Raw genomic sequence first — 11,612 nt, forward strand, 5'->3', positions numbered from 1 at the left:
TTTGTTAACAAGAGTACGTTATCACTATTTTTGAGCGTACATAATTTAACGTAATAACTTGCAACATAAAAAATATGATAAACTTTATCTAGAAAATTATAAAACCTAAAATTCTTAGTTTGGGGATTAATTATGTTATTGATAGATTTATTTTCTTTGCTTACACAATTGGAAGTTATTAAATAAATTAAGTTCATTAATGTACTTTAATTATATTCACTATTTCAAAATTATGAGACACTATTACAAGTCGAATAACTAATTTTTCTACCGTAACTTCTTCATATACTCTGTAAATAGTATTTTTAACTAAAAAGAATTTGAATTTTACCTCAAAAATATTAAAAAAAAATAGATGTGTGAATTTTAATCATTTTTTTTCTTGTAAAAGAATGACCTTCTCTTCATTCATATTAAAGCTGAGGAAGTAATTCCAATAGTTATATTTTATTTATACTCAAAAAAAGTCAAACACTTTTTCCCTTGCAAAGTATAGAATCTACTTTGATCCCTTAATATTTAAGAATTGAGAAATAATATTTTATTTTTTGAGTACTTACATTGATATGTGCAATATATTTTACTCTATAATATAGAAGCGAACAGATAAGCTTAGGCTCAGTCGGTTAATTAATCGATTTGGCCTTCTCCTTTATTTATATTTAATAATAATAATTTCTCTGTTTTAGTTTAGTTATCTTATTTTTTGTTTTAGTATGTTATGTATTTGTAAATCACTAAATAATAAATACTATAAATTACAATAATTAATAAAATAAAATATGTTAAAAATTTAATCAAACTCTCAAAATACAGATGGGATAGCATTATATTATTTGAACATTACATTAATAGTACTATAAATCACAATAATTATCAACTTAAAATTTGATTAATTTTCGAAATTTCACATGTGCCATATAAATTGCAACAAGGAGAATAATATATATTATTTGAAAATTACATTAATTAAGAACATTATAAATCATAATAATTAACAACTTAGAATATTTTTAAAAACATATTAAAAATTTGTCTGACTAGCAAAGCTTCCCACGTAAATTGGGACAAAGTGAGTCCTCTAACATATATTATTTAAATATTACATTAGAATATTATAAATCACAATAATTAACAACTTAAAATATTTAAGAATCATATAAAAATGTGATTAACTCTTTAATTATATCCATGCCACAAAAAAATTGAGATAAATAAAAAAATATATATTGGGCGATTCCTGTACCGGCTCTTGTATCTAGTATATTACATCATTCTTAAATAAGAGTTAGATATTTTTATGTTTTAATTTTCAAAAAAAAAATTGTTAAAAAATAAATTTCACTAAAAATTTTTAAATTTGAAGGTTACTATTTCCATTCCACATGTGATGAGTTATTACTTTTTGGACCCTTAAATATTACTTAAGGAGTAACGTGAAATCGACTCTAAATTAAGTATTAACAAAAGTTACGTGAGGCACCGAGACGTGTGCAGTCATTTGACTTTCCCTTTTTCCTGTTGTGTATCCAATAATTTGAGAGAACTATTTTTTAAGTTATGATAATTCAAAATTGATTGTTTATTTTTACTTATTAAAAATAGTTGACATTTTCAAATTAAGAGATAATTAATTATTTATTTTCATCTTTATTCTTACTTAATAAATGTGGAAAACTAATATAATGGTAAAGAGAGTATATTAAATTAATATCAAAAGGTAAATAAGATAATAGAGGGAGTACTAAATAAAGATTACGAGTATGTTTTAATGGACTTATAGTTTAAAACTTATTTTTTGTTATTTAACTTAAACAAATATCTAAAATATATTTTTATCTTGCACAAACATTAGTAAAATATTTATAAAATTATTTTAACTTAAAATCATTTAAAATAAGCCAATAAAAAATCTCATAAACTTGTAACCCTTGAACCTAATAGCAACGGACATAAATTTTATCTGGTGTAAAAAGTCCAAATAATTTATATAATAAATACTCCCTCAGTCGAGAAATGGTTATATATATACTAGACATCGGAGCCCGTGCTAGCACGGGCCCAATATGTATGATTTTTTGTTTCAATTTATGTGATAAAGACAAAATTGAAGAGTTAATCAAACTTTAATATTAATTTAAAATAGTTTAAATTTTTAATTATTGTTAACTATGGTAAGAAAAATTTTATGTCTTTTAACATTCTAAATTGCTAATTATTGTTGTATGATTTGTAATATCTTTTACGCAATTTTGAAATAATAAAGGTTATTTCTTCTTTCTCAATTTATGTGGTACTAATAAAATTTCGAGATTCAATCAATTTTTTTTGTCTTTAAAATATTCTATTGTTAATTACTGTAAATTATTGTACTTTCTAAGTAATTTTTAAATAATATATATTATTTCATTTGTCCAATTTATGTGTCACCGATAAAATTTGAAGAGTTAATCAGATCTTTTTCATATTTTTATATCTTTTGAATATTTAAGTAAATAATTATTGTGATTTATAATATTTGATACAATTATTTTAAAAAAATTAAACAACAAACAAAACGAATTCATCATAGAAAATTACCAAAGCATCCTTGAATACATCAATAATGGGTCCCACTTTTTGTTTAAAAAAATATGCATATTGGGAGGATATTTTTGTCCAAAGTGGAAATAGAATAAGTATAAAGCATTAAAGTCTTTTAAAATTTTAAATTGTTAATTGTTATTGTATGATTTGTAATGCTTTTACGTCATTTTCAAATAATAGAGGTCATTTCTTCTTTCTCAATTTATGTAGTACTAAAAAAATTTTGAGATTCAATCAATTTTTTTTGTCTTTGAAATATTTCTAGTTGTTAATTACTGTAATTTATAGTACTTTCTAAGAAATTTTCAAATAATATAATATTATTTCATTTCTCCCAATTTATGTGTCACCGGTAAAATTTGAAGAGTCAATCAGATCTTTTATATATTTTTATATCTTTTAAATATTTAAGTAATTAATTATCGTGATTCATAATATTTTATAGAATTATTTAGTATAGTAAAATAAATTTAAAAGAAACAAACAAAACGAATTCATCATAGGAAATTACCAAAGCATCCTTGAATACATCAATAATGGGTTTGACTTTTTGTTTTTAAGAAATTGCACATTCGAAGGATATTTTTGTCCAAAGTGGAAATATTGTGTAAAAAATGTGTATTTATTGTGATTTTGAATGTTTTGTGGGGTAATAGGACGCACGCAAAGTTAATGTGTCTTTTTGAAAACTTGGGACAACTTCAAGTATCACTTAATGTTTTTTCTCAAAATCTAATTTACTTTCGTAAACTATGTGTCAGATCAAAATCAGATTAACAAATTCAAAAGGAATGAGTAATAAATATATATAGAAATGACATATTTATTATTTAACTAAATAATAAATATGTAACTAAAAATCTTGTTAGCTTTTGGTTGAAAGCAAATAAGATAGTTACCATGATAGTTGCATTGTGGCTTATTATATATAGAATAAATATACACTATACCTATTAGTCATTACCATAAACTTTAATTGGTGCATTTGGATCCAACTTTACTCTTGATCAAAACAAGGTCACGTGAACTTCATAGATTGTTGATACTCTAGTTATGTCTTGTCTTAAAATAAAAATGAAACATTCAAAAGAGTTTTCAAAATAATTTTTCTTTTAACTATAATAATGTAGTAGAGGATAATCTCAAGATATTTTATAAAAAAAATATAAAGGTAAATATAGATAAATATAGTATAGGATAATCTTAAGATATTTTATAAAAAAAATATAAAGGTAAATATAGATAGTTTTTCAAAGTATGTATGTAAAATTCAATGTGTCAAGATTTTAATTTTTGACTATTGATTCAAAGCACGACAATCCGTGCAAGAGCTTTATTGTTATTAAAAATAAATATAAAATTATTCGTTAATGATATAAATATCAATGACCTAAAAGTGAACTGAAAGGTGATTTTAGAAATTTCTAAAGGTTGAAGAGTAATTTTCTCTGTTTAAATGTGTGTTAAGATAATATTCTAACTCTTGTCAATGCATTCTCACTCTTATGTGAGGTAGTGAACAAATAATCGAATTTAGGATATTTATATTCAAAATAGCCGAAGTTTATCAAGTTTAATTTTTTTACCATTGATATGAAGTCCTACTTTATCGAAGTCTAACATCAAACTAAGGTTGAAAGGAATTTAAATTCAGACCAAATGTTGAAGTCTTGGTTTTAACCGTTTAAACTTCAGACATTTAGATAAGAAGTTAGGTTAATTATAATTTAAAGTTTTTTCTAAAGTTCAATTGTCCTTGATATTATCACCCAACATATTGGTTTAAAATTTTATTTCTTTATAGCAATTTAATTTGTACTATCAATTATATAACTCAATGTCACGTTTCGAGTCTACGCCCTAGATATAACTGACACTCAGAATTACTGTAGGTCTCAAGCGAGCCCTTGGTCCGACTTACTACTATATTAAAGAGTGAAGGCTATAACAAATATGCGTAAGCTTTTAAAAGATGAACATGCATTAATTTTTAGAGATAAACTCAATACTTTATTTAAAGATATGAAAATCTGGAAAAATAAAAAATAAAAAAATAAATAAAATATATATGTGTGTGTTTGTAAAACAATACTGAAAGTTATAACTCGACTGACTCATTATGAAGCCTCTAACATACTGAATATAGATTACCAGAACAAAATCACGGGCTACTTGATCATACTCTACAAACAATATATACCGACTATTAATACTTAAGATAAATTGGAGCCCTCCGAAAGTAAGAAGGTCTCACGAAAGTTGTATGAAAGTGGTCCTAAAGATGTGTCTGATGTTGTAAGTACATGAATTTACATCATAAAATGATGCAGGGCCGAATGACATCAATACATGAAATGTACAGTATGTAAAATAACTTAGTAACAATTGTCTAAAATTGAACATACTTAACTGAAATGAGTACTCTAAATATAGACTGAAATAAGGTCAACTAAATAGTAAAACTTGCATATCCTTTAACGATAAAGCTTTAAAAATGAATATATGCAATAATATTAAATACTGAAAATAATATAACTTTACTTTTTCTTGGGGAGTTTCTTACAATTGAAATAAACCATGTGAGCAACATGGAGTCCAACAGTTAACCTAGTTGAGAGGGATTCCCTATACCTTTCCAAGGTATAGAATATGTTTGTCTAATGTGAATCCACTAACTGAGCCTCAAAGGACTAAAAGAGTTGATCGACTAGTGGTATACTTAAATCCTACAGTGACAAGTAGTTATGGGACTTAAATTTTCTAAATCTGTGTATTCTCGAAGATAAATAATCCTTCCAAATAATCTATCTATGCTTATAATATATCACGAAAAATTATAACTAGAATCATACTATGATTTTTTGCTCAAATCTATAAAATTGTATTGCTTGGTGAGATTATGCTCACAACTATATGAAACATACTGATATTTTGTGATTTGATCACTGATGACAAATTGAAAAGTCATATTGCATACACATTAATGGTATATCTTGATGTCATATTGCTTAAGAATTGATGGCATACCCAACTGTCATACTAATCATGAATTGTATACTTAAGAGACTATTTATGAAATATATCTTGCTTCAAGCCCTGAATATAATGAAATTAGTCTTTTATGTATGTTCTTGTCTGGTTTGAGACCACAAGATCAACTTTATGAAAATTTAACTATGCTTTCTTTCTAAAAATAAATATGCACTTGAGACAAAATATATTTTCTTGTAATCTTTCGTGAAATAATGCACTTGAAAATAAACATAATAATATTTTCTTGAAATATTTCTTGAGAATTTTGAACTTCATTCTTTCGTGAAAACAATGCATATGAAATACTATGGGTGTCAAAATGAGCCCAAATTTAGGTAACTCGCCCAAAATTTTATGAGTTAGACTCAAGATAATTTGAATTGGGTTCAATTTCAACCAATTCAAGTCTTAACCCATTTCAAAAGAATCTTCAATTGAGCCAATTTAATCTTCAATTTCAACATGTTTTAAGACTCTTTGCATTGATGTAATGTATGTTACTATATTGAATATATGAATTATTATTTATTTTATATCTTGTAGGATTTATCTTTCCATTTATAATTAATTTTTTTTAAAAAAAATCTTGAGTTGAAATTCAAATTGTGATTAAAAAGTTAATTAACAATATATTAAAATTATTGAGATTACGGGTCAAGTTGCGTGGGTCATGACTCAAATCGTTTTTAATCCATGTGAGCCCAAAGTAAACTTGGGCAGGTCATTGACCCAACTCAATTTCTATTTCAGCTCATTTTAATATCTCCAATTTCAACTCAATCCACCCATTTGACATCCATATGAAATACTATGACAAGATTTTCAAATAACTTTCGCAAAAAAAGGATCCATGTGGTATAATAAACATGAACCATGAATCAATGATCATTAATGATATGATGTATCATAATTAATAGTAAAATCAAGAATTAACGAGAAGAGATAAAAGGAATTCGTAATCATATAATTTGGGATAAAAACCTTAGCTCTGATTTTACTAACTAAAATTGCAGGTGTAGGGCATGAGGAAGAACTACGTTCCTCACTATGATTGTCTTACATACCTTAAAATCTCCATGAATCTTGAAGAGTAATCCTAACTTGATGAAGAACGATGAAGAAACCCTTTCTTGAAATTTTTGAATTCATTTCTTGAAAATCCTATATATGATGGTAGATTCTTTCTTAGAACACATAATTATATGTCAGAATTACTAGGAAATTATGAGAATATGTTTACCTTGATTTAGAAGAAAAAATTCTTGATAGACTAGCTCAAAAATCAAGAGTCTTGAACCGTAGAATTGAATTATTGATTTAACTAGAAATATGAGGGTGATTTGATGTTGGTTGAAAGGTGAGAAAAGAAACTCAAAATAGTACTTTAATGAAATTTAGAAATTATGATATATATGATATACACATATTATACATGTCTACACACCTTTCTACAACCCGTAAAATGATCCACGACACGTGGATTGAATTCGTGGAATTAAGGGAAAAATTCAACTCTCTAAACCCATTTCACGAGCCCAATCTACGGCCCATAGATGCATCCATGGTCGTAGTTTGGACTCGTAAAACTCAGGCCGTGAAATCTCTGATGAAATGGCTCTGGTAGAATGGTCATAATCTTTTACTCTGAACTCCAATTGTTGCAAACTTAACGGCATTGGAAAAAAGTTTCATAAACCTTTAATTTGATAGGTAATTTTGATCACCTTTCTTCATATTCGAAAAATATGATTGTTTGAAGTTTACTCTTATACAATCTTATGAAAAATTAATCGATACGAAAGCTTCAAACTCGACTTAGTGCTAGGTATCTTATGACATGTACATGCATGCAAATTACTTTTATTTAATAAAGAAATTATGTTTTAACCATTCATTAAGAATAAAATAGTGCACTAGTGATAGTTTTAAAATCAGAAAAGGGCCTAAAATACCCCTTAACTATGTGAATTGGTATAAAATTACCCCTCTTCTACCTTTGGGGCCTAAAATGCCCTTGACGTCAACCTTTTGGCTCTATTTTGCCCTCTTCTTTAACAGCCTAAATAATAACCCCAATTAGCAAATTCATTTATGACATGTCGCTATCCTATTGGCTACCCTAATAATTAATTAAACTAATTAAAAAACTAAATACCTACCCGTAACCCAGATATTTTAACCCAAATTCAACACTGTCACAAAATCTTGTAGATAAATAGGTCTTTAAATTCAACTCACCACATGAAAAAAAAAGACTCCTTTTATCAAGTGTAAAAAGTTGTGCCCCTTCTTCCCCTTCTTTAACAATGCTTGACCCAGAAATCCGAGCTAGACCCAAAAAATCTCTGCTTGTATTCGACCTTTTTTCGTTGAAAACATTCACTTCAATCGTCCGATAAGGAAGATTTGCAACATTATTCACATGATACACAAGTTTTTCATTCCATACAGTGTTTGAATCTCTCATTTGTACTTGTGTTCTTTGTCTCTTATTCTCAAACTCAACTTCTATAAATGGTGATGAAGAACCTTCATCGTCTTTTGGCATCAAGTTATTTTCTACCACCACTTCTAAAACCAATTTTTATTTACCATTGTTCATGGTTCTGATAAAGGAAAAAACAGAGAGAAAAAAAACAGATAGGAAAACAGAGGAATAAGATTATACTTGTAACAGCCCTAAATACTAACCAAGAGTCTCATGTCGATTTACCGTTGTTTAATTACTAGAATATGTTTTAGTCTCATTTTGGGAACTTGAAGTGTTGTGAAAATTTCCAACTTGCTTAGCATAAATTCTTATCGTAATTTAAGGATTTGTNATGAAGAACCTTCACCGTCTTTTGGCATCAAGTTATTTTCTACCACCACTTCTACAACCAATTTTTATTTACCATTGTTCATGGTTCTGATAAAGGAAAAAAACAGAGAGAAAAAAACAAATAGGAAAACAGAGGAATAAGATTATACTGTTGACAATGTTGAATTTGGATTAAAAGATCTAGTTACGGATGAGGCTTTTGGGTGGGTATTTGTTTTTCAATTAGTTTAATTAATTATTAGGGTAGCAAATATGATAGTGACACCTTATAAATGAATTTGCTAATTGAGATTATTATTTAGGCTGTTAAAGATGAGGTGGCAAAATAGAGCCAAAAGGTTGACATGAAGGGCATTTTAGGCCCGAAAGGTAGAAGAGGGGTAATTTTGTACCAATTCACATAGTTGAGAGGTATTTTAGGCCATTTTCCATTTTAAAATAGAAGTAACAAATATTATAAAGCTAGAAGTATTATATGAACCAGAAAAATAATAATATTATATATCGAGTTTTCGAGAGTTAACAAATCGTCTAAGTTTTATTTAATTTTTAAATATTTTTTAAAATCATCATAATGTTACAAGTCTTTAGATCACAATGCAATGATATTTTAGGTTGTGCTTGGTATGAAGGAAAATGTTTTCCTAAAAAATATTTTCTTGGGAAATAAGTTGATTTCTAACTTATTTTCTCATGTTTGGTTAGTGAGTAGAAAATATTTTTCGGAAAATATTTTTTATTGATTGGTTGAAAATGAAAAAATATTTTCCAAATATATAATATATTCTTGGCTAGAGAGTAGAAAATATTCTTTAGGAAAATAGTTTCTAAATCGGAAACCAATCTCGATAACTGATCCAGGACCCGACCCCGACACCCGAAATAGGAAACGACCCCAATGATCGATTCGGAATCTGATCCTAAGATCTGACCTAGGACCCCTGACTCCAACTTTCGACCCGGGACAAGACGTTCAAACCTGAACCCTAACAATTGATCTTGACATTCAACCCAGAACCTGACCTCTGGCACCCGACACCCTAAAAATATTTTTTAAAACAAACTTTTAAGAAAAAATTTAAGGGGGAGGGGATTGGTGGGTGGGTGGTGAGGGGGATGGTAGGGGTCGAGGTAGGCTAAAAATTGAAAATTGAAAATAGTTTTCAAAAACAATTTTTTCTGGCGGGGGGAGAGGGTGGAGGGTATTGGGGGGCTCGTAGAAGGGTCGGGGTAAAAAAATGAAAATTTTAAAATTTGTGTCGCTTTCAATTGCACAAGCAATTGTACATGATTGCACAAGTAATATAGTGCCTCTAAAAGAGCCGAATTATCGAACCTAAAGGACTTGTCGATTAATTATTTACTAAATTATATTAATTATAATTATTTATTTCAGAGTGCCAAAAGAATTTACCTAATTAGAATGAAATAATAAAAGACGTATACTAATGAGTTGGAAAATTCTAGGGCTGCAACTTACTAAGAATTCATGTTAATCGCCTACCACAATTGGCAGTCTAACTACATTGTTGAGTGGGGATAAACTTTACCAATTGCGGAGCATTAAGTTTTCATCTTGTTTAGTAACCAAGCAAGGTCTCTAGGTATGTCCCTATCCTAGATACAAATCAACTCTAATTTCTAGAGAAGATCACGTTCTTTTTGTCCCACGTTCTATCCTCATATTCCTCTCCCGAGTTCAATTTGGACAATGAGCCAATCACAAAATACTAAAATAAGAACAAAAGAGCAATTTATGCGATAACTAATCTTCAATCCATAAAATTCAATACTAAATAATCATTCGTAGGTACAACCCCAGAACAAGGGTTTTTAGCTACTAATGTCTAAGAAAAGAACCGTAATAAGTATAATGACTTTTCCCTACAAAGTATCTCCTAGTGTATCCCTCTAATAATTATTCTTATGGACTATTTATAGATGTAGGAAACCCTAAATAAAATAATTAAGTCCAAAACAAATTGGGAAACCAAATCCAAACGAAATTGAATTCCGCATGAACCATAGCAGATTCACATATTTCCGCCGCTTCAACTTGAAAGTGTCTCCAGAATATGACACGTGGCAGATGGCTGCATATAGTAATTCAACTTTTCCTCTATTAAGTTGTCTGCTTGATTTCTTTTTATAATTTTTCATCTTTAATTCGTTTTAGTTCCAAACTTATTTATCTTGGTTCCAATTTAATCCTACAAATAAAATACATTATTAAGCACAATTGATAAAATTCATACTAAAAAGGGACAAATATAAATACTAAATGTGAGGCAAAGCATGATTTAAAATATGTATGTTTAGCCTCACATCAATCTGCAATATTTTTTAAAAAATAAAATTTTTAAAATTAAAATTTGGCGGAGAAAGGGGGGGATGGTAATGGGCTCGGGGTAAGGGTTGGAGTAAAAAAATTGAAAATTCTAAAATTTAAAATATTTTTCAAAAGCAAACATTTAAGAAAAAAAATTGTGAGGGTGGTGGTGGTGGTAGGAGTGATCAGGGGTAGGGTGGTGTAAAAAAATGAAACTTTTAAAATTTGAAGTATTTTAAATTATTTTTTTTGGATATTTTATTTTTTTTGGTTTAGTGGGGGATGGGGTCTGAGGGCTTGTTCGGAAAATGTTTTCCTTCATATCAAACACATCCTTAATGTTGAAAAAGTCAAAGACGCGTTCAACTCAAATATTAAATGAAGATACAAACAATATATTATAATATTTTGATTTTCTCGAAATGTTAATGCAGTATTTATTATTTTGTTGACGCTAAATTTTTATATTCATTATTGTATATTTATCTAAGATTGTATTAATTTTGAATCGGTTACTCATCAATGTCACAATAAATCGAAGAACATTCAATAAAATAATTTTTATTATATATATAGACACACTATCACTACTGAAAATCCTAGGTTTTATGGCCGCGTGCTCTCATTTCATCATCTCAAACCTTTAAATTATTTTTCTTTCTATTCATAGATTGGATTCGGGAAGCAAATAAGCTTTTGCTGAAAGAGATTGTCACTCCTTGAGGTATGACCTTTTGATGAGTTGTTTCTTTATCTATTATTTTTCATTTCACACCTGCACTGTATTAATCTTATGTCAATTCTANTTTATCTGTTATTTTCATTTCACACCTACACTGTATT

This window comes from Solanum stenotomum, chromosome 7 (genome assembly GCF_019186545.1).
Source record: "Solanum stenotomum isolate F172 chromosome 7, ASM1918654v1, whole genome shotgun sequence".
In the NCBI taxonomy this organism is placed as follows: Eukaryota; Viridiplantae; Streptophyta; class Magnoliopsida; order Solanales; family Solanaceae; genus Solanum; species Solanum stenotomum.